General features: G+C 49.5%; 1 protein-coding gene across 3 annotated transcripts in view; it reads right to left on the minus strand.

Annotated features, from left to right (window-relative positions):
• Positions 1-27,456, minus strand: part of KAZN (kazrin, periplakin interacting protein) — a 1,011,580-nt gene that overhangs the window by 443,251 nt on the left and 540,873 nt on the right. The gene's annotated exons all lie outside the window — the stretch shown is intronic.

Raw genomic sequence — 27,456 nt, forward strand, 5'->3', positions numbered from 1 at the left:
GGCTTTGTTACTCTACTTACAGAAAAGCCCCAGGAATAGGCTCACGGCAACAGAGTTGCTGCCACAGGACGCAGGAGGCCAGGTGGACTGAGTCGGAAGCCTTCATGTTCCTGCTTCCCAGACCTGAGCTCAGAGCCCACAGTCATGCAAACCTTGACGACCTGGGGACAGTGAGGCATTAGGGTCTCTCTCCTGGGAGATGGGAAGACAAAGAAAGCTTTAGAAGCCTGGGACCATGTTGGCCCAGAAAGGCTCCAGGAGCACGAGACTACGTGGCTCTTTCTCCCCTTTCCCTGGGTTCCAAACTGGTGTCAGCACTTCCTGAAGCCCTCGAGTCTGACGTCTGGCCCGGTGAGTGCACAGCCTTCATACGACACATCAAGAAATATGAAGCCTCAAATGTTGGGTTGGCCGTCATTAAACTCTCCTGTAATAGGACGTCTGAATGTAAAGTGTTACCTACTGAGTCATTCAAAAGCGTCCCCCCTGCCTGCTGCGTGATAGAAACGACCAGCCGGCCTCCCAAGGGCTGGTCGTGGGGATGATGCAAGAGGGGCCCTGCCCAGAGCGCCAGCGGGCGGCCTTCTCAGCACTGCCTGGGTCCTCTTGGCGCCCGGGCTTCCCCAGAGGCCTACGGGAAAGCAGAACCGCCCCTCTAGGCCCTTTTGCACAGAAGTGGGGGTTAAGGGGAGGCTCTTGACTCCGTTCCAGATGGACCAGCTCCATTGAATTTACCTCCAGCTTGCTCTCCGGCGCCAGCTGAAAGCAGGGCCCGCCTCCCCGTCTCTGGCCTCCTCACTGCCCAGCTAGCCGGCGGGATCATTTGATTACGGGCAAAGCTCCGTGGGATCCTGGTGGAGGGGAGGCACTGCTGCTCACCCTGGCCGGGCTTCTCACAGCCCAGAGTGTTCCCAATTCAAGCAGCACAAACGAACACTAAGCCATGCCCGCCTCTATTGGGCAAGATGGGAGGGGGCTCCCCGCGCTCATGCTGCTTCCTCAGCCTCTAACAACCTGCGAGGCTCCCGCAGCGTAGGTGCCTGTGGCGCTGGTCCCACGCGGGCATTCAAACCAGCTTTAGCAAGACAGCCAACCGCACCCCCTGCCCCCAACGAGCCCATTCTCCTGAACTGGGCTAAGCAGCAGCAGAAGTTTAAGCATCCTTGGCAATCTTTACCCAGTGAACCTGGTGAACAGGGGACAGAGATTCAATATGTGAAAAAGGTGAGCGATTATGGACAATAGCAACTAGTGTCTAATTATGGCCCAAAGGCAGCATTACACCGAGCCTGTTAACCCCAGGCCCAATTTTATTTCTCAATCATAGTTTTAAATGGGTGCCTGGGTGGCTCAGTTGGTTAAGCATGTGACCCTCGGTTTCAGCTGAGGTCATGATGTCAGCGTTGTGAGATCCAGCCCTGGTTTGGGACCCACGCTCAGCAGCGAGTCTGCTGGAGATTTCCTGTGTCTCCCTCTCCCCTGGCCCCTTGCCCCTCTCTAAAACAAATAAATAAACCTTTAAGGAATAAATGATAGTTTTTTAAAAGCTCAAAACAAAAACTGTGCTCACAGTTCTTGTTTCGGATTCTACGTATGTTCCACAAGGTTCTATTTGGTCTTGTTTCTTAAATGCAAGCAAAAAGAAATCCAAGAAGAGTGAAGGATTTTTGTCATGCACAGGCCGTGGGCAGCACTAGGGTTGGGGTGAAGAGCTTCATGCAGCTGAGGTCAGGGCCTGGAAAACCAGTCTGTACATCAGAAGTTGGGGAGAAGTTAAGGTTTCAAGTTTATAGAGGACAGGGAAAGGCTGGGACTGAGGAATCCAGGGAGGTGGGCAAAGGTTCAGAGGTCAGGAGTAAAGCAGGTGATGTGAAATCCAGGACAGCTGGTCCTTTGAAACCGAGGTACTGCAGAGAGTCCGGAACCTTCATGCAATGCCAGTTGGAAGACAAGATGCTACAGCCCCTTTGGAAAGCAGTTTGGCAATTTCTCAAGATGCGAAACGTAGAACTGCCCCGTGACCCAGCCGTTCCACTAGGAGGTATCTACCTCGGGGGAAATGAAAACATATGTGCACACGGAATCTTGTACACGGATGTTCACAGCAGCATTATTCACAAGAGCCAGAAGGTGGGAACAACCCAAATGTCCACCAATGGATGAAAAGACAAATGAAATGTGGTAGGTCCACACGGTGGGTGAGTATTTGGCAATAAAAAGAAATAAAGTACTGATACACGCTAGGGCATGAATGGCCTCCAAGATATTATGCTCAAGGAAAGAGGCCAGGCACGAAAGAACACGCATTGTTCTCTTCTGCTTGTACGAAATGTCCAGAATAGGTAAAAGCAGAGAGAAAGTAGATCAGTGGTTGCCTGGGGCTTTGGGGCTGGAAATGGGAAATAAAGAGTTGGGAGATTGTTTTTTAGGATGAGGACGTGGTTCTGAAATCAGAGTGAGCATTGCACAACTCTGTAAATACGCAGAAAAAAACCAGAGGAATGAAGAAACCCAGCTAACAAAACCCAGGAGTGTGAGGCAGGCTCTGAGGATGGGGAGCCTGAGCCAGGGAGAAAAGTCATTTGGGGATTCAGCGCCAAACCGGCCCCAACCCTGGGGTTGCAGCCTCCTGACCGACGGGAACGTCCCAGGTGTCACTCACTTGCAATTCGGGGCAGAAAATCTCCCAGACTGGGTATTGACGGGTGGATAGTGTTATCTAAAAAAAAAGGGGTTTTGTGGTTAAGTTTGGGACCTCGTATTATATACGCTTTTGTACTGCAAGACTTCTGAAAGTGTTTTAGGATATCCAACACACTTTGAGTACTTTGAGAACAATTCTAGTGACAAGAGACCCGTGCATCGGACCTGGGTGTAGTCAGGAGGATCTGAAGGGGGAAAAAAAAAAAAAAAGCACAAGTGTCAAAGGGATCGCTTTGCGGGGGGGGGGGGGGGGGGAGTTGAGCAGTCGTCAGAGATTTGTCTGGCACAGGAGTGAAGAGTCGTGGATTTGCTGTGGAATGTCTTGCTATTCCTTCTTTTAGCAAATGTCCACAAAGTGTGCCGGCCAAACGGGAAGTGCTGGGATACACTGGCTTCTTCCTGCCTCAGTTTCCCCAAGGCGAACAGAACTACAAGATACCTAGCAGGTCCACAACCAGCGTTCGTGGCTGGACTGGTCGGAGTCTAATGGGGGAGATGTCTAGGGTTTTAGTTTTCTGTTGTGAGAACAAACTTAGTGGCTTAAACAAAAAACAAAAAAAAACAAAAAAAACCCAGCCACTTCACCTCATAATTTCTACAGGTCAGACATCCGGACACAGCTCAGCCGAGTTCTCTGCCCGCACGGGGATCACAGGGCAGAAATACAATTGCCCGTAGGCTGTGTGGGTGTTGTTATCTGGAGCTGGGATCCTCGGGCAGGTGCATGTGGTCGTTGGCAAAAATTTAACTCCTTCTGGCTGTAGGACGGAGGAACTGGGCCCCTAGCGGCCACGGGAGACCCTGTCACACGGCCCTGTCCCTAAGCAGTTCATGTCACAGCTGTTTGCTTCTTCAAAGCCAGTGGGACAGCCTCTCTTGCATTCGTCCAATAAGGACTCGACCCTTTTCAAAAAGGACTCACCTGATTAGATCAGACCCACCCAACAGTAACCTCCCTTTTAATGAACTCAAAGCCCACTCACCAGGGGACCTCAGTGACATCTGAAAAATCCCTTTTCCTTTTTGCCTTGGATGCAGCCTGTTCCCACGAATCCCATCATCTCTGCAAGTCCTGCCCACGCTCAAGGAAAGGGGGTGTCCGGGGTGGGGGGATCTCAGGGGCCAAGTCTTTGTGAGTTCCGCCTGACAAAGCACGTTTTAAGTAGGCCCTGTGGGGAGACGGAGGAGAGGGCCTTTACCTGCTGACTGGGTGAGGAGGCAGCTGGGAGACCTCCCCAGAGGGGGTGGTTTTTAACGGAGAAAAGCAGTTGACTCAAGACAAAACCCAACCCACCCCCTCTTTTCCAAGGTGTATAGCTTTCCCACATGGGCGTCTGAGCCTGGTACTACTAAACACCAGTTTTAGGCTTCAAAAGAGAGCCTTGTACACGTTAAAAATACTTAAGCACATATTAAGGGACAATGCATGAAAAATAAGTATGCCTGGCTCCCAGGGAGGGGCCAGGAGGGGAAGAAGAGGTTGATGCACTTAGAGAGGGTACCCGAGGGCGCTGCCTAGCTGCGCGATGCTCCGTTCATCGGCTGCAAGGTGCAGGCCCTCGGTCTTTATTTTCACGTACTTCCTGATGTATGTGAAGCTTCATATTAATTTTTTCATGTTTCCTCACCCTGGATCCCTGCGCACCCCCCTCCCCGCCCTGCCGCCAGTATCTACATTTTCTTCCTGTAAGAAATATTGTTGATGGTGTCTTGGTTTTACATCCATGGATGTTGTGCATGATGAGAACAAAGACAGCCATCGGCCGCGGCACTTACTCTGTGCCAGGCGCTGCTCTGGAACTTCACGTACATTCATTCACTTGATCCGGACAACAAGCCCACCAGGTCACTTCGATCATCGTCCCACATCCCAGGTGGCACAGGAGGCTAAACAGCATGCCCGGTGCCACCAGTCGGTAAGCGGTAGGGCTGACGTTTGAATCCAGACTGGCTCCAAGAGCTACACCAGGCTGTGTCCTATACGGATCCACAATGACCGGTATCTAGTGTCTCTTTCTCTCTATTTTTATTTTTTTTTAAAGATTTTATTTATTTATTCATAAGCAACACAGAGAGAGAGAGAGGCAGAGACACAGGCAGAGGGAGAAGCAGGCTCCATGCAGGGAGCCCGACGAGGGGCTGGATCCCAGATCCCCGGGGTCACGACCTGAGCCGAAGGCAGACGCCCGACCGACTGAGCCACCCAGGATCCCCGAGGGTCTCAATCAGTAAAGAAAACAAGTAGGAACTCACGAGGCAGAGGACGTAGGGGAGGGCCTTCCATTCAAAGGGAAGGGGAGCCCAGGTGACGAGAATGGACAGGAGGGTGGGAGGTCGGTACTGAAGGCCCTCAGATGCCACAGCCTGGGTCCGTTTGGGCCGCTCTCTAACAAAATACCATCGACCGGCCAGCTTATAAACAACGGAGATCGATACCTCCCGGTTCTGGAAGCAGGAAGGCCCGAGATCAACCTCCTGCATGATTGGATTCCGACGCGAGCCCGCTTTCTGGTTCCCAGCCCGAGCATCCTTGCCGCGTCCTCACAGCGTGGAAGGTGCAGGAACCACCACCCCCCTCGGGGAGCCATGTTATAAGAACACGAATCCCATCCACAAGGGCTTCCCCCTCACAACCTAAACGCATCCCAGGGGACCTCCTCATACCATCCCACTGGAGATTAGGAATTCAACATACGAATTTCAGGGGGATATGGACATTCAGACCACGGCGCCACGCTAGGGGGTTTGAACCACACTCTGAGCGCCGTTGGGCACCACTAAGGGATTTTGAGCAAGAATGACAAATTTGTACTTCGAAGCATAATGTTAGTAGCAGTATGGAGATGCTCAAAGATCCAAGACGGGGAGACCGGTTGAAAAGCTCTTGCAGTAACCCAAGTGAGAAGCGATGTCGTTGAACTACGGCAGGGCTAAGGAGACGCAGAGCACGGCCAGCTCTGATTTCTACTCAGGGGACCAAGGCCGATAACTTTTAAAAGAATGAGAGGGAGTGGGGTGCCTGGGTTGAGCATCTCCCTCTGGCTCAGGGCATGACCCCGGCGGGGTCCTGGGATCAAGTCCCACATGGGGGTCCCCGCAGGGGCCTGCTTCTCCCTCTGCCTGTGTCTCTCTGCCTCTCTCTCTCTCTCTCTCTCTGTGTCTCCAATGAATAAATAAAATAAAATAAATAAAATAAAATAAGACAAGACAACATAAAATAAAATAAAATAAAACAAAACAAAATAAAAAACCCAGAATGAGAGAGAGTGAAGTGCTCAGGATGAGGAGCAACTGGAGGCGCCTGCCAAGCTCTGGCCTGGGCCCGGGGGTGGGGGTCGTGCCATCCTATGAGAGAGACCCAGGAAGACGGAGTTCCCCACAATAGGTCTGAGCCAGTGCAGCACAACGGCTGGCCGTTCAAGCCGGGTGTTTTGAAGACAGGCCACGATCGGAGGATCTCCTGAACCATGATTCTCAGAGCGTGGTCTGGGGCAACACCTGGTCAGAATCCCTCGGGGTGTGGCTTCATTCACCTTACCAGGCCCCACCAGAAAAATCGAGAATTTTTGGGAAGGAGGAATAGCCATTTTTAACAAGCTCCCAGGTGATTCCTACAGATAGCAGAGGGGGTCCCCGGGAGGAATGCAACTGGCCATGGGAGCTGCCCAGGGTTAGCTGCACTTGGCAATAGGGCCGACCACATTCTAACTGTAGGTAGGCTCTCACTAGATCGAGAGGACCCTGTGGTCGGAGGACCCGGTGCGTGGAGCAGAAACCCCACACTCTGCAGGCTTCACCTTTGCACAGCGGGCGGCCATCACCTGACTCCTCTGGCTGCTGTGGGTCTGCTTTCGTCCTTCTGATTTGATAGCTCCTCCTGGCCACTTAACAAACACGTCACTGCGCCACTTGTAAGGCCCTTAAATGATCCGCAGCACTGCCTTCCACAAATCCCCTCGGAGACGAGTTGTCCTAAGGAAACACACTCCAGAGTGCTGTGCATCTGAGTATTTGGCTTGCCGACCCTTAAACCAGCCGTCTCTTGCTTTCCACAGGAATCTCTGGAAGGCACCGCGCCATGGGCATATGGGAAGAATTTAAGCTCTTTGGAATTTAAGAATTTAAACATTTACTGCAAGGGATCAGAAGATAAACGCGAGGCGTTCTTGCACTCAGTAGGTGCTCAATAAACACCAGCAAGAGTAGGTTGAACTTGCTCGTGCATGGTTCCAGCACGCAGGAGAGTGGGGAGAAAAACAATTTACCGGACATCTGGAGCTATGTCAGAGACCAAAAACCCCCTGGAAGAAAAATCAGGGAATCAGAGGATTCCAGGATCAGCTTGGAACATCAATGGGAATCCACCACGCAGGTTCTCAGGACCACTGCCCCTTGAAGAGATGACAAGCCTTCCCCAGCCAGGTTTGTAGTTTGCGGAGGTCTATCTGGTCACATTCATCCAGGGGAGTCAAGCTACAAAATGTCTAGGACTTTGGAGCTACTATCACCTGCCCGGAAAGTCACAGCCAACGTATTTTTTCCTCACTCCAAATCTCTCAGACGGGGTTCCCTCTTACTGTTGGGATTTGGTCTCAGACGCTTTGACTCCCAGGCAATAGCTCATCACTAATTCACTCTTTTCCAAATTAGAAGTTAGTAGCATGGGTAGCTCCAAATTAGCTGGAAGATTTCAATTTATTTGCCCATCACCCAGGATGGCAGTCCCTCGGCCCCAAAGGAGGGGTGCTCCCCTAATCAGAGATTAAGACGTTCCCACTTACCTGGTAAGTAATTCTGTGCTGTCGGTGGAGGAATCAGTCTCCCGGGCTCCTAGGTTCTCCAAAGGCTTTCCCTTGGGGGGACAACATTTTTTTTTTTTTTTCCAATAAAGGAGGGATTTCTGGGACTTTCTAGAGTTTTGAAATAGGGAAAGTAGGATGGTCCCACCCTACGTTGTGCGGATTGACTGTAGCTCCCCGGCTGGGTGGAAGGAGAGGGTTCCCACCCGTGGTCGGTTGTGAGCTGCCTCTCCCCACACAGGTGAGCGAGCACAGGTGAGCGAGCAGCCAATCAAGCGAGCGTTGTGAGACAAGCCTCCTAATCCTTATTACCTTTAGTTTATTCCCAGCGCCGGGGCTCCTGTGGGCTTCCCGGCCCTCTCCCGATGCCGCTTCTGGCCCTTCCGTGTCACATCAGCTGTCACATTACCGGGAAGCTACTGGTCAACCCCACCCAGGGGGGTGCCCAGCCAGGAGCCATCCCACTGCTTTGGGAGATTTGCCCCAGCTCAAGGTTTGGCCACCATCCCCCCCACCAAGCTCAGCTCACTGGACCAGTGAGGGCCACCTGACGCAAAGGCAGCCAACCCGCTTATAGGCAACGTGGTTGGAGGGTTTTCCAGGCGGATGGTCTTGCCGGAGGCCCCGGACACCAGCCTCCACTGCGGCCGCCAGGAGGGCCCTGAGCCCAGCCCTGTCTCCCCCTGCCTTTTCCTCCTCCTCCATCCCCTTTGCCTCCTTCTCATTATGGTTTTCAACTGTTACTTAACGAGCATCTTTCTCTGTGCCGGCGCTGCCCGAAGTACTTTCTACCCTGAGCGTGTCCGCTCCTCACGCCGGCCTAGCCAGGTGGGCCCTGTTATTATTCCCACTGTTTTCAGGTGTGAAACAGAGAGGCCACGTAACCTGCCCGAGGCCGCGCGGTTCTGTGTGGTGGGGTCTGACCTAGACCCCCCGCTGTTTGGCTCCCTGGGTGCGCATTCTCGTGCCCCCCTTGGAATCAGATCCTGCCAGAGCCTAAAGGGACCCCAGAGGTCATCCCATCCGCTCACTGTCACACCTGGGATCTCACATACCAATAAAGATAAGTAAACAGCGGGGACAGACACGGGGTTGCCAGCTTCTGATTTCAAAAATAGGACGACAGGAGTGCAAAAACACAGAACAACCCTTGTCGCCGCTGACCAAAGACCATCCAACACGAGTAGGGGGGACACAGCCTCAGGGGGATGGACAGTCTTTGAGCTGAAAGAAACCAGGCCCTAGAGAAGCTGTCCGTGTTGACTTATTTTTCCAATTTGGCTGCACAGTGATTCAAATGAGGCCCTGGACCAACATGGCTCTTGGATTGGGATGTGTCACTGGTTTTCTTCCGATTTCCCATATTGCCTGTGAGGGAACAGAGGGGCTGGAGGGGGGTGAGCGACTTTGTTGAGGTCTTGGTTTTAGGTGTTTTGACTCCTGTGGCTGACCAGTGTCATTTCCTGGGGGCAGGGGTGTGTGTGTGTGTGGTTCACTTCCAAACCGTGAGGACTGAACTTCACAAAAATGTGCTTTCTGACCCATCACTGGCAATGGATTGAAAGCTCTGGCCTTGGGCATGGGGCACTGCCTTGAGAATGAGAGCGCCTTCTGCTACGGGCCTGTCTCAGTCTTCACAACTACCGCGCGAGGCCGATAGTTCTGCTCTCGTCGTAAAGATGCGGCAGCTGAGCTCGGGGTAGGCCAGCCTCGCAAAGGTTCCAGTGTCCCCTACTCTGAGGGTGGAACTTGGCTGTCCTGAGGACGGACTGGGAGACCTGCCTTGTCAGGGATGGAGAGGTCATCCACGCATTTCCAACTGGTTCTCTCTTTTCCTCTTTTTTAGGAGGAAAGGCTCGATAGTCGGTGAGCTGATTCATTCAATATGTATTTACTGTCAAATACCTACATAATAGATGTATTTCCCTTTTCTATCTCTGGCCCCAGAGGGGCCAGATCTACCCACCCTATATCCTTGCTCTCCCTCTCCTCAGCTCCAGTTCAGCTGAGTGGAACGTGAAACCCAGGGTACTGGCTTGGACCAATCAGATTCTTTTTGAACCAAGAGCTACAAAAAGGGAGTTCCAGTTAATAACAGATGCTTGAGCTCAAAGATCATGTGTCCTTGGCTCACATCTTCTTGGAACTAGAACAACCATTTTGGGCCATGGGCAAAAGGAGAAGTCAGAGGAGGCAGAGAGGAGGTGGGAGGACGAGAGGAAAGATGAGAAGTGTGAAGCAAGAACAAAGAAGAAAGAAAGTCTCGAATCTCTGCTCCCCAGGAGACTCTGGATACCTTTTAGAGGCCCCACTTTTATCTTGAGCTAGTTTGAGTGGATTTCTCTTCAGTGCAACAAAGATCCTTAACCAGGACAGCTTGCTCTGAACTGTACGCTGGGGCACAGAGAACTGGGGTTCAGAGCTTTGTCAAGAAGCCCACGTTCCAGCATGGGGCAGAAGACAGCTCTTCCTGGATGTGCACACTCACAAGTCCGTGCACTGCTGTGTGAACCTGACACCTTTTTATGCTGAAGATGGAGGCTCCAAGACTTTATCCCAAGTATCTGATCCAGAAACATGTTTGGAAAAAAAAAAACCAAAAACAGAAACTAAATGAAGCCTCGTGTTATCGGTTTGTATTTATCACAATGGCCAGCTCACCTGAGGCTCTCTGAGCAAATTTTAATGCTCATTAAACTCCTCAGCGGCAAATGGGTGAAAAGTCGTAAAAGCAAGGATGCTGTGTGCCTGCCTCTTGGGAGGTTGGGTGGCTCCTGAAGCACACACGTGACTGGCCCTTGGGGCCGTGCTCCGCTGGACTATTTACCTTCCGAATTTTGCCGATGGTGGCTCGTGTTGGTGCACGGTGATAAAAGGGCACCTCCCCTATGGTGGAATCAGTACTGACAACAACTGGTGACAAGTCCTCCAGTTTGAAGGGAAGAGCTGGACTTTCTATGCAGAATGTGGTAAGAGGATGGTCATCACCCACCTCTAGGCTACCCAGGAGGAGGCTGGCATTGTTTTATGTTGACATGTCTCTGTAGAACTTGAAAATAAAAAAGGATTCCTCGTTTCCTATGTCAGTGTGTTATCACAAGAGTGGCCCTGGGGTCTGGGGAGCCTGTTCTCCTCCTGGAGACATCAGGGTCTGGTGCTGCTCACGTCCGCACAAGTCAGATCTGCAAAACTGTGCTCCTCCAGTGGAGGGCATTTATGAAGGTCAAGTTCTATTATTAATGTACCTGCTGGTTTCCTACTCTGGAGTCAACCAATCACCAACTGTTTATTGGATGCCCGGCTCTACAGTAGGGCTGGGAATGCAACCATTAATAAGATATATGAGGTCATTCCTCACTTTCATGGATATCAGTCTAAGGCAGAAGCTGAAGACTGGTGGTTCAGGTAGTGGGGAGGGCTACTGCACCCTATAGACTTGCTTTACTTGGCACTTAGGATGCTTTGGAAACCTGGGAGATCCAGGCACAGAATACTGGGCCCATTCCTCATGGCTGGTAAGGAATCATGGCCACCTCCTCCAGCTGAGAAGGCTCCTTTCTTCCCTGTGGTCCTCACCAAGGCCGGCTGTCACATCCCAGGCACCACCATGCTGTCCTCCTTAGATATGGTCGGAAACTATGCCTTTATTTCCTTGTCTTATGAAAAGTAGGAAACAAAATATAGACCAAGAGGACCATATTTATCCATATTTATCAAGAAAAATGACAGAGACCACAGTTCTTTGTGAAGCTGAAGACTAGCTTTCACGTTCATTTTTGGATATTCATAAACATTTATTATCATAAGTATATTTACTAGGGAAATGTGTCTATGCCAACTTCTCTGACGCCTGCACTACTTCACTCATTTCTATCATGTCTCTGGCACCTAGGGACGTTTGCGTTTTTGATCTTTTTGAAGTCCAGTGACTTCAAAACATTTCCCTCTGACTGGTCCCCTCTTAGATAGTTGGGGTGCAAAAAGAACCTTTTAAGCTAGCCTCATGTAATGAATGCACAAATTTGGGGTCAAACGCAGGCATCTCCTATATTGTTCTAGTTTAAAACTGAGCACTGTAGCAGGTGTTGGGGCTAATTTGAGATTCATGTTGATTTCTTTTCATGCCTTCTCCTTCCTGTGGCCTGCTAAAATTTCAACTTTACTATTTGCTCATGGTATTTCTTCTTCGGTTGGGCTTATTACGGATTCCTTTTATTTTTTTCCTTCTGGTGCTATTTCATTTGTAGCTTTATTTTGCTGTGTGAATTATTTATAGACTAATGCAGCCCTAAGAAACTCCCATCCTCTCCTGCCACTCTTGGGCATAAAATGGATTCTTTCGGCTTCTGAATGACCTGCCATTTATTGCTTTCTGAATTGGTGACAAACTGCTCTTTAAGACAAGCTAGACCAGCCATGCAAGGATCCTCAGATATTTAGAACTGGGAATGAAGAGCCACCTGTTAGTAGAACCAGGAATCAGAATGTCAGAGGCAAGTGGGCCATGGAAGCTTATCTAATGTCATTGTCTCTCTTAGAGATGGGGACACTCAGGTTGAGAGAGGATCAAAGGGGCTGAAGCCACCCGAGCGCCATGGCCATTGTAAGAGGAAGGCGCAGACAGGAATTGTCCCAGACACACTTAACTTACTTGACAAGGAGCTCATACCAGTTTGGGTAAAAGCGAATATAAATTAAGAAAAATGTCCTGGAGAAAAAAAAAATGTTTGGTCTTCCATAGGTAGGTGTGAAAAGAGAAAAGGAGGGAAATTCATGTAGTTGACTGGCTCGAGGTTTAAAAGGTTTAGCTCCATACCCTTAGGAGCTCCCATATAAACATTTCTTTTTTTTTTTAATTTAATTTTTTAAAATATTTTATTTATTTGTTCATGAGAGACACAGAGAAAGAGAAGCAGAGACACAGGCAGAGGGAGAAGCAGGCTCCCTGCAGGGAGCCCGATGTGGGACTCGATCCCAGGACTTCAGGATCACAGCTCTGGGCCAAAGGCAGGCGCTAAACCGCTGCCCCACCCAGGGATCCCTGCGTACAAACATTTCAGTTTTCATGTACATATGAATTAATGTGCTATAAATGTAGCAACTGCCCTTCCCCACAGAAAAAAAAAACATGCGACCTGTGGCGTTTGCCAGTTTCCGTGGCATCATGACTCATACCCTGTGGCTGGTTTCGAGCTACCAGTGTAACATCACTGCATGCAGAGCCGGGAAGCCCTGCACACAACCGGCTCTTGGACGTAACTGTTTTTGCACACGAATTGTTCAGAGACAACCTAAATCTTTATTTCAAGGCAACTCTCCAGTCTCTGTCGGGTATAGGAGGAGCAGGAGGCAAGCCCGGTGCCCCCACCACTGTTTGGTACAAATGCCCGGGTCAGTTGTCTGGATAGTCAGCAAACACAGATGGAGGACTTACTGCGTGTCTGACCTGTGGGAAGCCCCGCAGATTCAGGAGTGAACCAGACAGTCAGTTCTTGACACGCTTGGAGCTGGCCATCAAGTAGAAGTCAAAGAATTCTGTTATCTGATGGCTGAGCTATCTGCCCTTTTATCCCTTGCCAGCTTTATCAAATAAGGCAAATGATGCTAAAATGCCTAGAAATAATTTTTTTTTTCCTCCACTGAAGCCTTAACAACCCCATCTTTCCTCCACAACATTTAGACCTCCGGGGATGTCAGAAAATATTCCTATTGCCGTAACAGCTTTTTAAAAAATCTTTTTCCTTAAGGTTTTTTATTTATTTATTTGAGAGAGAGAGAGCAAGGAAGAGCAAGCACGCTCAAGCATGCGAGCTGGGGAGGAGCCGAGGTGGAGAGAGAAGCCGACTCCCCTCTGAGTGTGGAGCCCCCCCCACCCCCTCCATCCCAGGACCCTGAGATCATGGCCTGAGCTGAAATCAAGAGTCGGTCACTTAACCGACTGAGCCACCCGAGCCCACTCAAAACAGATCTGATGTACATTCCACTGAATGTGTAATTCCTAAAGTAAAGCCACTTCCTACAGACTATGGGGTGGGGGCCGGGGAGGAGGCATTTCCCACCAAATTAAACGAGGCACTGAGAAACCACATGGCAGAAAGGCTGCAGATCTCTTCTGTCTCTTTTGGCAAACGCATCACTGGCAAATCACTATTCCCAGCGATGGCTAAATGGCCTTTTTTGCCTTTGTTCTACATTGGTGTTGCTCAAAGACTGTGTCACCTGTGCCCCCCGCCCCAAGTGAGTCGGGGCCGAGGCTGGAGGTTGCGGGTAAAGTCACTACAAGGGAAACCATCCAAGCTTCTCTTGTATGAAACTGTGCAGGGGAAGGTTTGCTGTGCAAGCTCTGTGCCCCATTCGATTGCTAATTGGAAAGGGGACGTGCATCCTTGGGGTAAAGACAGTGAAACTGCCCTTGTCAATTATGACAAGCACGTCAGAGACCCAACTCCAGAAATCTTGGAGAGGGGTGTGGTGACTGTCCCTCCATGGTTATAACCATAGCTACTAACAACCTGCTCTTTGAAAGAAATACAACCCCCCAAAAAGAGCTAAGAGACTCTCACTGTAGCAGGATTGGGGGCAGGGGTAGGTGGCCTTGCCCATCAGGTGTATTCAAAGATGCAACATTTGGGGCTGTTCGTTCTGGGCTAGTTCATACAATGCTTATGTATAAATAATTGACAGCTAATCAAGACTTGTCATCCTAGTGGATGCTTAAAAGCTTTAGGAGGCAGGAGGAGTTTCTATTCGATGAGCCATTTAGATGAGAGATGACAGTTTTCATCTAATGTTAGGGGATTTACCTGTTGGTGAAAATGTGGACTCCACAGATCTTTCTAGAGCTCTTGGGTACCAGATTGCTACTTCTCAAAGGCTTCACTTTAAATTGTCTTTGTCTCCTTCACATCATATCTCGTGTTAGACTCTGGAAGGTGCTGTGGTGGAGGGAACCATCTGTTGAAATTTCAAAGGGGCCACGTACCTGGGTCAGCTAATCCTACACATTCTCCTTATTGGCTTGAAGGAGAGGGAAATGGAAGACTAAGCTTTTGAGATACTCCTCAGGGGAGCCTCCCTCATCAAGAGGCAGCTAAACCCCTCGGGGTGTCTGGGGCCCCCGTGGCCATCTGGGGCTCAGCTGTGAACCAGCACTAGGTGTGTGCCTGGGTGACACGGGGGTGCAACTGAAGCACCCCAGACTCCGCCCAGGTTGACTGCCCTTTGCTCTCGTACTTGTGTGGCTGTGGCTGGAGGCTGTACTAGCTGAAGGCCGCCTTTAGCTGAATGCCTCCGTACGCCAGGTACCACTTCATGCCTGTACATGCGCACGTGTATTCTTCACGGGAGCCCAGTGGAGCAGCTATTAGTGCCCCCGTTCTAGAGATGAGCACACTGAGGCTCAGAGATGCACACTGGTTTCTCCAAACTTCCTCAGCCTGGAAGGGGCAGCAGCGGGACTCAAACCAAGGCCTATCTGGCTCCAATACCCTTGCCCCTAATTATTCTTCTGCATTTTCTTATTCCCCAAAGCTTGGGTTTGGCACTTAAGCAGGGGACTGGCCGCATCAGTGGCTGTCCGCTGTGGCTGCACCTTAGGATCATACAGGGAAGCTTTTTGAAAAACACCAATCCGAATTTTTGGAGATGGGGCCCAGGCATTGGTAATTTTATTTATTTGTTTTAGAGATTGTCTTTATTTATTCGACACCTTGAAAGAGAGAACACAAGTAGGCAGAGCGGCAGGGACAGGGAGAGCCCGATGCATGACCTGGTATCATGACATGAGTGGAAAGGAAGACGCCTAACCGACTGAGCCCCCCAGGCGCCCAGCATTGGTCATTATAAAAGGCTCCACTGGGTGGGTCCAAGTGTTTGGCCTGGCCCGTGAGCCACTGATCTAGCCCAGCGGTTGTGAGATGGTGTTTGGGTTTGAGCTGCCAACCATTCCAGATGGGCAGTGGTGGGACTATGCACTTGGGAGCCCTAGCCCAGGAGAGGGTTCTCAGTTAACCAGTCCATGCAGCCAGTAAACTTGCCTACTGGGCACCAATGGGCACCTTCGGGAGCCATGTGGCCCTGAGCATGAGCACTGTGACACTGGGTTTCCCCACTAGAAAAATGGAAGTTGTGCCCTCTCCCTCATTCCAAGGCCAAGAGTACAAATTGGTAACCGGGAATTGGCCCTGATGCACCGACATGTTGAGTTTCACTGGTGTGGAGTTGAACATGGTTTTGCATGAGTTACGAGGACAGTTTCTCTTGGAAAACCAGGGACATGACTTTGAGCCTCAGTTTTGTCACCTCTATCCTGGGGTCTGCGGCCCCGAGGGGCATAGTCAGCATGGCTGTGCTCCCTTACCCTGGCCTCACCAGCCTTGCTGCCTCGCACCAGCCGGGGACATTTATTTCCATCCCTGGAGTGGCCCAGAGCTGAATTGCTCAGTGACCTCCTACGTTACTACATTAGATCATATATTTTTATTTTCTTTATTTTAAAAAAAAGACTTATTTATTTGAGAGAGAGAGAGAGATAGAGCGGAGGGAAGGGCAGAGGCAGAGAATCTTCAAGCAGACTCCTTGCAGAGCCCATCATGGGGCTCGATCTCATGACCCACGCGATCACAACCTGAGCGGGAACCAAGAGTATTGGAGCTTAGCCAACTGTGCCAGCCAAGCACCCCCCGAGCATATATTTTTAAAGGGATAACCATTGCTTGGGCTCTGGAAAATAGTTTATAAAGAGGGATTCTGGTTATTTGTATTTTTACCATTACTATTATCCTCTCCTGCCCCGCTGCCGCCCTTGGCATGCTCGTGCCCAGTTTTGCATGGAGGCGTTCCTGGGACTCTCCTCCAGCTTTCTCGATGGGAGCAAGGAACCGCCTTTGAACATACCCCTGGTTCTCCCAGACCCAGCTGCCACACACCAACTGCCAGTTGCCACCAGAAAACACAGGGAGCAGTTTCCCTGGCAACCCCCAAGGTGACGCTTCAAGTTGGCGCATTTTGCAGTCGCAAACCAAAGCAGCCAGTTGCAGGAAGGGGAGGCAGCTGCGTGGAAGGCTGAGCTGGGATCCGGACCCCAAGATGGGGCCCCAACCCTCCCGACCCGAGCTCTAGGGCAGGGCCTTGCACCCTCCAGGGTGGCCTCTCCTTGCCAGCCCAGAATCTCTTCCCAAGTGACACGTTAGTAGGGTGCAGAGGATGGTGTCCAAGGGAGAGCTGCTACCTGCTTTGAGAGACTCTTGTTCTGCTTCTTGAGTGGAAAGCATTATGAACTATTTATATTCTAAAGGGTAAATTACATTTTAGGGGCACCCGAGGAATAATTCAGATTGTCGGCTTTGAACCAAGTCCTGGAAATTCTGGTCAAGGGCACTCAGACAAATGGTGTCATTAAGAAAGAAGAAAGAGAGACAGAGAGGAAGGGAGGGAGGGAGAAAGGGGAAAAAGAAAACGAGAAATAAAACATAAGATAGGGAAAGAGAGAGACAGAGAGGGAGAGGCCCTTTTTAATGTCCTGAAGGTGAGGACAGAGAGGGGGCTATGGCGTCAGGCTACTTGTCCACCCCACGGGGCGGAGGAGGGATGACAAGGATTCCAGGTGGCCGTTCACTCTGCCTGGGTGGTTACAGGCAGAGCCCTGGGTGGTTACACCTGCCCTGGCCTCCTCCCGTACTTCCCCGCCCTACCGTGGAACACCACTAGCCTTGCCATTCGGCTGGGGTTGGAGCTTGGGGACCAGAGGGGGTGGCCGCGGCGCCTCACCCCTGAGCGTCCCTCTCCATAACTCCCTCGCCGGCTGACTCACCGCAGTCTCCGCACAGGCTGCTGTTAACATACCGAAGGCCTTGACCTAGAAAGGAGCAGATGATACCACGCAGTTGCTCTAGTGGCGCTTTGTTATTTGTAGCCAACCAGCCACCAGATATTTATTGGGAGCCTTGGTACGAGGCGCCGCGCGCACACAAATTGCGCACAGCTTAGCATCTTTACGGAATATTAGATTTGTGCCCAGCCTGGCTGCATAAATAGAGATGCCCCAAATCCTCTACGGGGGTTTAATTCGATTCGTCCCCTTCTAGAGGGTGCAAAGTCTTGCGAGGAGAACGGCGCATCAGTGACTGTCCCTCGTGGGAAGGAAGAGAAGGCGGGTCCCCTCGGCTGCGCCCGAGGCCCCCCACCATGGTTCAGGAGCGCAGGCTGCTCCGGGCGCGGCGACGCCGATGCGGGTGATGAACACCCACCCGGTGATAGGTCCCAGGCTGATTGCCAAGGGGCAGAGGAGTAATAGGGCTGATGAGCTGAGACCCACGGGGCCTTATATTTTTTATATTCGTAATATATTTAATGTAAACGGACATTCAGATTTATGTTTATCTATTTGCATTTCAATTTACAACCAGAACGCTTGCTGGATAAAGTCATATTTCTGGAGAGCAGAGAAGTGTGAACAAAACAGAAATAATGGGAGAAGGAATGCGCTGTAAGGATGCAGGGGGGCTCCGGGTTAGGAGGAGGAGAGGCTGGCGTGTGCCAAGGAGGAGGTGTCGCTGGAGGGAGCGCAGGCCGTGTCCTGGCCCGAGGGGAGCTGGGGACAGGTGGCTCCCAGAGGACCAGGCATGGGAGGGACAAGCGTCCTGCGGGCCGGGCTCTGCTTGGCTGCAGGATCTCAGTTGGATCCTGGGGGTCGCGTCCGGCCAGGCTGGGGCAGAAGCTGGAGAGGGGGCACCTGCTAGTGTCAGGGGAGGACCCTTATGTGACCCCGTGTCCCGCCGGGGTGGGGGTGGGGGACCCCCGCTCCTCCGCCTGAACACCAGCCTCTCCCTGCCAGCCGTTTCCCGAAGAGTGATGGGAACGCCGGCTGGGGTCTGCAATGTGTGCCAGAAGCACCTTATGTACGGGGCTCATTTCGGCCAACCAGAGGCCCCCATGAAAGGACCTCATGAGCCCCTACAGGGGTCAGAGGCCAGTGGCCAAGGCCCGAGGAGCGGCAGGTGCTGAACCCACCAGGGTCGCCTGTTGCCAGGGATGTGGGAGCTGCCTGGGCTGCAGAGCTCGTGGGGGACAGCAGGGGGTTCACCAAAGCACGGGCCGTCCCACTTCCTGCCACCGGCCCCCGCCTCTGTGCCCAGGCTGTCACCAGGGATGCCCTCTGCTTCTCCCCATCTTGGGAACATCCGTCCTGTGTCACGACTCGGCTCCAGCAAGGCCTCCTCGCCCAGGTCCTCTCCAGCTTCATCCTGTTCTCCCCCCTCGGCCGCAGGGAGAGCAGCTCCACGCCCACGGCCGCCCCGTGTCTCCCGTGTCTCCCCTGAGCCCTCGTCACAGAGTCGGGCCCGCAGACTGTGGCCGGTGGAGGGGCCTGGTCTGCAGTCCTGAGGCTGGCACGACGCCTGTCGCAGGTAACGTCCCCCCTGTGGGTCTCCGTACCTGGACACACTGAGGATTGCATTCTCTTTCTGCTTCTGCTATCTTGAAAAAAAAATGAGAGGAAGGGAACTCAGGCTGTTCATGTTTTGGCAGCTGCTAATGAACTTATTATAAAAAAAAAAAATCCCCAAATTTCCCTAGCCTAAATTAGACGTCTCTTCAAGCAGGAAGAGTAAGTTGCACCCACCGTTGACTCTGGCACAGAGGGAAGAAACAAAATAGGAAAAAAAAAAAAAAAAAAGAAAGAAATCCACTCTGCTGTAGCCTTGCAGAAACATGCCAGTGTTTTCCCCGCCTTGAGGTGTTTGCATTTTCTGGTCCCTGTCCCTGGAACCTTTACAGCCAGATCTCTATGCGGCTGCCTTCTGGATCCTTAGGCCTCAGGTCGACTGTCTTGATTACCTTCCCTAAGGTTCTTTCCTGTTCCATTCACGTCAGCATGATGATAGTAATAGTAATAGTTTCCTAGCATTTATCCCTCTCTGAAACCTTCTGTTTTTGCCTTCCCTGCTTATTGTGTGACTTCCCGTGAAACAAATTCCATGAGGGTAGTGGACTGCTTCGCCCCTTTCACCTCGTTATCCCTGGGTCCTGGACAGGGCCTGGCACAGTGAGTGCCTAGCCAGCATGTGTGGAGTACGAGAAGCTCTCACCGTGCAAGAGATGTGCTCCGCAGCAGGGGGTACACGTAGGATTTCATACATGGGACCACGAGCTACATACGGAGCAGGAGGGACTTCTATTTCCAGTCCGAAGACCCTCCTATGACCAAACATCCAGAAGTTTTGGATGAAATAGAACAAATCCCTTCTCAGATGCTTCATTGACCTTGCATCAAAGTAAGAGAAATTTCCAAGGACCAAAAACGAAGAAGCAGCTGAAAACCAGAGCAGCAAGTAGGGGGCGAGGCCGCGGCTATTGAAGATGTTGGCGATCTCGTCCGTACCCAGGAGGCTTGGTCTCTAGTGGACACAGGAGGCGGGCCTTGGACCCACCCACCTGGGATTCTTGAAAGATTATGGATCATGGGAGGAAGGTTTACCAGCGGTCAGCGGGATGGCAAGCATGTGGTCCGTCCTGTCCTAGATACAGAAGAGTTGCCCAGGGAAGTCCTACCGACAGTTTGTATCTAAGTTCAAGGTTCAAATTTATATTACCCTGTGGTCCAGGAAGCCTCAGGATGAGAAAGGAATACCAAGCAGTCTGGGGCTGGTGTGGCCCAATGTCTGCATCACGGGTGTGCAGGAGGGGAGCCCTAGAAGCCCCTCCCAAGGCTTGGTCTTGTATTTGAGCAAAGACTTTGCCTCCCAGGGATGTAAACCTACATTCCAGCGGCCAGAACCGTTTCTCAGGCACCTCCCCTCTCCCAGCTGCAAGGAGACTCGTGGGCTGAGTATTTATAGCTGGGCACAGTGCTGAGGGAATATTTTGGATTCTGCTCACAAGGAAGAAGGGGGAATGGGCACTGGATCGGAAGCGTGTTATCAGACACAAGGTGTAAAGATCAGAAAGACAGAAACGGAGACAACACGATAACATGGTTGTCTGCATAGAAGAACCTCAAAGACTGCACTGGAAAATTATTAGAATTAATAAGTGAGACCAGCATGTGTGCTCCTACAAGACTGATAGACAAAAATTCATTGCATTCCTATAGACACATAGGCCACCATGTGTGATAGTAACAGAAACACCGAAGTATCTATGAACATATTAAACACTACGCATGTGAGCCAGTTATGGATAAAAATCATAAAACCATTCAAAGACACAAGATGAATCTCAAATGGAGAGATTGTGTTCGTGGGAGGGAAAAGTTAGCATCTCAACACCCAGCAATGCCACTCCAACGTAATGCCTTGGAAAACTTTGATGCGTGGAGGGTCAACAATGAAAGGCTTCCCCCAGTGACATTCTCTTAACAGGGAGAAGGAAGGGACAGTTTAGTTTCTACCAACAAGAGCATAGAAGTCAACTTGGGATATTCATCCAGTGAAATAATCTACAACAGTGATACTGTACAATATGAGGTGCAGCCGATGTGCCCCCCAGGGTAGGTTCTAGAACAGAGCATCAAGCTAAAAACCAAGTCAGTGGGGACGCCTGGGGGGGCTCAGCGGTTGAGCGTCTCCTTCGGCCCAGGGCGTGATCCCGGGGTCCCGAGATTGAATCCCACATCGGGCTCCCCTCAGGGGGCCTGCTTCTCCCTCTGCCTGTGTCTCTGCCTCTCTCTGTGTCTCTCATGAATAAATAAATACAATCTTAAAAAAAAAAAACAATCAGTGAAGGAAACATGCAGTATGAGACCACTTAGATATTCTAGATACACAGGATACAATCACACGTTGTTTAGGGACACAATCATATGTGGTGGGTTGCTAATGAAAGGCTGGAGATGGTGAGGTCTGAGCTACTTCTGGGGTGGGTGGAAAGGAGATGGTTGGCCCAGATTGCTGAGGGTTGTAGAGGGAGCTTCAAATGTGTCCCTCGTGATTTAGATCTCAATTTGAGCAGTGGCTTCATGGATGATTGCTGCAGTATTCTTTATCTCCCTCTCTTCTTCTTCTTTTTTTTTTATTTGTACATGTGAAATATTTTAAAATAAATGTAAAAACTTAAAAAAGACTTAGGGAACCTTGTTTTAGTTCATGTATTTAACTCACCAACTATTTCCAGCTTAAGGGATTTGGTTCTGTTTTGTTTTAAAGATTTTATTTATTTATTTTGAGAGAAACAGAGAGAGAAAAAGAGAGCACCAGCAGGAGAAGGGGCAGAGAGGGAAGCAGACTCCCTGCTGTATGGGGAGCTGGAGCCCGACTGGGGCTTAGGACCTGAGCTGAAGGCAGACACTTAACCAACGGAGCCACTCAGGTACCCACAGTTTAAAGGATTTGTAAAGATGATCTACTCTGACTCTTCCATATAATAGATGCTTCTACTTGAGCCAGGAATGATTAACTGAAGTTTTCATAGAGATGGGACCAATTAATGGCAAAGTCAAGACTAGAACTCAGGCCTCTCCTTGTCTAGACCCATCTTATAAATGAACGATCTCTGCAATTCACTAGTATGGTAGGGGAGGATTTCGATTTATTGAACTTCTTAAAACAGGAGATAGGGTATTCCAAACATGAACAGGAAACAGGCTGATGGTAGGTTGCTTTGAGAAGGTTACGGAAAAAAAAAAAAGCATCATCATACCTTTTCTTTTCAGGGATCTTCCCCAGGGAGAGATCCTGATGTAGGAACAAGGCACTTGGGGCTTAAAACTTAGGCCAATTCTGGGATTTGGAGAGTGGGCTTGAGCCTGGATTCCATCCCTGGCTCATTCAGTGAACATCATCAAGTTCCCAACATCTCGGAGCCTCGCGTCCCCCAGGTGCACAGGAAGAGGACTGGACAGGGTGCATTTAAAGGTTAATTCCAGATCCCAGGAGGAGTTTAATCTCAGGGAAGAAAGACTCTAGCCGTCACCCTTTCAAGGGGTGGGATGTTAGACTAGGAAAGATGCTTCTTGAAAAAAAATTCCCCAAAGTTGATTTGCCAAAGCTGATAAATATCCTCCACATCTGTTCACATAGGAGTGTGGGGCCTGATTTTTCTAGGAAAGTCTATTTAGACCCTGACACAGATTGCATTTCTTTTTAAAGCAACAAGAGTGATAAAGTATCTTAGTATAAAATCAATAGAAAGCAGTTTAGTGGCCTCTGAAGTCTCCCAGACAGCCTTTTCTTTTAGTTCTCGCTACAGGAAAGATCAAATGAGAAGTTACCAGCTTCCTTGTGTGTTTTAGTTATTTGTTACGTAAATCACTGGAAAACATTTAGGAAACCATTTAGAACTGGGAAGGGCTCTTCTCTGCTTCTAGCACCTCTCGCCCCCATAAAGGATTAAAAAAAAAAAAAAAAAGGCCCACACATTAAACTAGTTGATGGAACTGAGTACACCTTGTGGGTTTTTTTTTTTTTTTTTTCCTGAAGCACTATGTCATTATTTCTTAAGCTTTGGAAGAAAAAAACAGCGCGTTTGTTTCCATTTTCTCCCTGGGAGCTTTTCTCCCCATCTTATCGTGCAACCAGAATGAAAGGTGGCACTGAGGCTGTCCAAAAAATGATTGGTTATTGCCAATGATATGAGAATAGTGTAGGAGGGAGAGCGAAGGCGGTTCGCTGCCTTCTGTGGTAGGCTAGGCCAGGGAACGGGTGGTCCAGGTCAGTTACAAGAACCTACATGTTTTACGTCATTGACATTTTACAGTTTTGCTTATGAAAATATGAAAAGTACATTGCATCCGATCACCATTGTAAGAACATCAGCCAGCCCCCCCGTGGCAGTTAGGTATACCATAAACCAAATATTTCTGGTTCTCCCAACTTTTAGGCACCTGGCAGGTTCGCACTTCCCTGCCTCAGAGGACCTAAGTGGGGCCATGTGATGACTTGCTTTGGCCAATGAAATACCAGCAAACGTATCACGTACAATTCCTGGTGGAAGATTCCAGAGCCAGCGTGACTTGCCACCTTCTCTTTCCTTTCCTCTGATGTGACATACAGGGTAGATGGTTCTTTACGTTAGTCTCCTGAGTGGCTTCAATGAACAGAGACCCCCGTCTACCTGGATGGGTGTGTAGCATGAGTGAACAATAAAACCTGATTCCTTTTAAGCCACTGAGAGCTTGGCCCTTTTGTTCAGCAGCACGTCCTAGCCTATACTGATAGATACACACTAAGTTCTTGCTAGGGGTCAGGTAGTCCACTAAACTCTGGCATATGGATCATCTCATTGAATTCTTACAACCCTATAAAGTGGACATGATCATTATCCTTTTTTATGGATGCAGCATCGTGGGCAGCAAGACATTAAGTGATCTGCCCAAGGTCATTGTGTGGTGGAGCTAGGATGCTGACCCAGGCAGTCTGTCTTCAGAGGTTGCAAGGAAAATCACAGCCCTCTACAGGCTCTTTAGGGAAGCTGGAGGTGTTGCACATGGGGAAGAAGAAAGAACACTCTTTAAAACCAACTTTTGACCACCTCCCTTCCCACCTGGCCTACTCCTCACCCCCATATGAAAGGAAGGCAGCATGTCAAGAAAGTCAATGACACCATGGAGCCAGGTGCAGGAATGGCAGGATAGAGCTGCCCTGCCCCTGCGAAACAGCCTGAGCTTCTTTCTAGGAGCCACGTGGAAAAGAAATAACAAGATCATGAGAAATATCTCAGGGCATTTTGTGGGGAAAAACATCTGATACCAATCATCAGTTTGGTCCAATATTTAGTGCATCAGATCCTTGGCTAATGGGCCCAATGTTCATTAAGACACGGTCCCTGAGTGCAGGAGGCAGACGTGTATGAACGTGCTGAGCACTGTGGGAGGGGTACGCCCTGGGAGAACAGGGGACACCTCGAACAGTGTGGGTGTCCGGAAGGGCTGGATTGGGCGTCAAAGGGCAAGGGAAGTTCTCAGTCCCTTGACATAGATATGATCAGAGGGGCTTATCTAAACTCTTCCTCAAGCTACTGGGATTTTTAGCCTGTACTACCTCTTGCATCAAGACACATTGTTTAAAATAGGGCCTCCTTTAATTTACCCGAGAACACTCTCTTTTATGTTCCCAGGCAGGAAGGGAAACACTGGTATTTTTGAATTTCGTTAAAAAAGGCTAAATTTCTCTCTTACGTATCTTTGTGTTTTTTGTACATTTAGATCCTACCCACTCATATTCTTAGTCACTTGGGATGAAAGGGAACCCACTTTATCCCCTTTTCGCATCTGTGAGAAGTTTCTTTAAGAGGGGACCAATGAAGCAAAAAATAACCCCAAAGCCCCTCAAACCTCAAAGGGGTAGTTTGTGGTTTGTCTACCCCATCATTGTTGGGATTTTGAGATACCCTAAGAAAATCTACAAGAAAAAGAAAAATCCCCCAGCCTTCTATTCAGAAATCTCTATTCAAAGCACTTTCCAAATCAAAGGAAGATTGGGGTGTTAGTTTCCCAAAATTATTCTCTTGATAATGAGATTTTTCTTTAAACTTCTGATTTCAATTGGTGTTCTGTAAAAGGATAAGAGCTCTCTTCTCCTAACCTTTGAAAAGCCTGTTTCAGAATTGGTTGGAAAAAACATGCATTTCACAAAGTCATGAAAATAATGATCCTTTGCCTCGCAGAGTCTGATTAAACATGTTTTTGGACCCAATCATAGAGAATCAATTCATTATCTTAATAGGGCAACAAAGTGCACAAAGATGAGTAGAAACCTACAATTAATTATCCCACTAACAATGCCTGGGTAGTCCTTTCATTTAATTGGTCATCTCCTAATATGATTCCATATTTGATTAATTTGTTTACACAAGCAACTCTAATACGTATAACTTTACATTTTCTTATTTCTAATGTACGGAACACTCGTCGTGCAGCAGTCTCCAATGACCCGACGCTGCAGAAACGGATGGCTCTCGCATTAAGATGGAAATGACTATTGCACAAGACCCATAATCTTGTGATTTGTTTGCCACTGAACCAGGGCGGCAAGTCTGAAGCAATTTCTGTAACGGAATGAACGGGGTGTACTAGGGGGGCACTAGAAGGCAATAAAGGGACTCCACCCACGGGAGGGAGGCCACCTTTTAATGAGCCGATGTAATGTTCTCAGGGGTAGCCGTGAGCCACCGACTGTGCGGGGCGGCAGGACGGGCACTGCCACTGTGTCCTCCAGCTCTGTGGCAGGATTGGCTGACTCCAGGGCCAGCCCCGAGCGCAGAGCCAGGGGATCCCGAAGCTTGGCACTGGAACAGCTCTGCAGGCCTGATCAGTGATTGATCAATCACTGATCGGGCCACAGTCTTGCATCTTATTAATACAGGAGCGCCAGGCCCCTTCACTCTTCCTCACCAAGGGCATACCCTCATTTCACTGTCTATAAAGAGTTTTTATTTTTAAAAATATTTTAAAATCTCATTTAAATTCAATTAGCTGACATGTAGTGTATTATTGGTTTCCGAGGTAGAGGTCAGTGATTCATCACATAACTCCCAGTGCTCGTCACATCCAGTGCCTGTCCCCCAGGTGACCCCACCCCGGACCCGCTCCCCTCCAGCAGCCCTCAGTTTGCTTCCTATGATTAAGGGTCTCTTATGATTTCTCCCCTTCTCTGATTTCATCTTGTTTTATTTTTTCCTCTCTTCCCCCATGCTCCTCTGTTTTGTTTCTTAAATTCCGCATACGAGTGAGATCATATCATCAGTTTGTTGATGAACAAATCCTGGTGTAGACTGAAGGGCTGTCTGCATTCATAATTGAGGCTCCTCAAATACTACTAGGATGCTGGTTAGCGTCAACTTTTGTACACTAAGATCACATTGTTTGTGATAAAGAATTTTAATCAAGAATGTGATTGTCATTTAGTTAAAATTTTTTTAAGTGAAAACAAATTTTTAAGATTTATTTGAAAGAGAGAGAGAGAGAGCAAGCATGAGGAGGGGAGGGGCAGAGGGAGAGGGAGACTCTCACGCAGAGACACAAGGCTCCATCTCACAACCCTGTGATCATGACCTGAGCTGAAATCAAGAGCCGGGTGCTTAACCTACTGAGCCACCCAGGCGCCCCTGTGATAGAGGATTTTAAAAATACATTAAAGGTCATAAAGCCTAATTAAAGACGAGGAACAGGCTTAGAAAGGCAAGGAATGTCAAGGCCACCGAGCTGGTTATGAGCCCATGCTCCCCATCCTGCTATGGATGTGCAAGTAAGCATCTATGGAACCTGCAAGCTGAGCCATGCACGACTGCAGACAGTTTGAGCAGCGGCCCCCGGGGCTGTGCAGTGTGGTGACCCCGTGACCCCAAGCAGAGATGCGGTTTGCTGTTCCCAACTTGCCGACGGGGAGTACACACTAAAACTGAACAAGGGGTAAAGAAAAGTGGTTTCATTTGTGTTTTTCTGGGTCTCTAAACTAGGAAATATATATACATTATAAGAAATATAATATAAATTATTATAGTATAATATAAGAAATATAATATAATATATATTATAATTGCTATTACCTAGTTCTTTTTGGTGCACATCGCGTCTGTATCAGTGAATTCATGAGGTTGGAGGGAGCAAAACAAGTCTCTGAGTCCATGGACACCCCAGGACAGACCACAGAGCTGCTGCTCTCCCGAATGAATTCACACAGGCCAGGCCAATTCATCAATCCCTGCGTTTTGGAGGAAATGCCCCATGATGAATCGCAGAGGCTGGCAACCGCCTCAGCAGGCCTCTGCCTTGAAGCCTGATTCTTGGGCTGTCAAGGCAAATACCTGGAAGCTTCGATTGGATGCTCCTGATCATCAGATGCCACATCTCAAAGTGGCAGAGAAAAGGCTGCCTTTAAAGATGACACTGAATGGTTATCTAACCTTTCAGCCTCAGGAAAGGAAAACAAATGCCTTGCTCTTGTGGGGTTAAAAATTGAGGATCGAGAGAGATTAGAACCCATAACTCAGGGGCAGAAAGCTGATAGCAACACTTGTAAGA

This window comes from Canis lupus, chromosome 2 (assembly GCF_003254725.2).
Source record: "Canis lupus dingo isolate Sandy chromosome 2, ASM325472v2, whole genome shotgun sequence".
NCBI classification, from domain to species: Eukaryota; Metazoa; Chordata; class Mammalia; order Carnivora; family Canidae; genus Canis; species Canis lupus.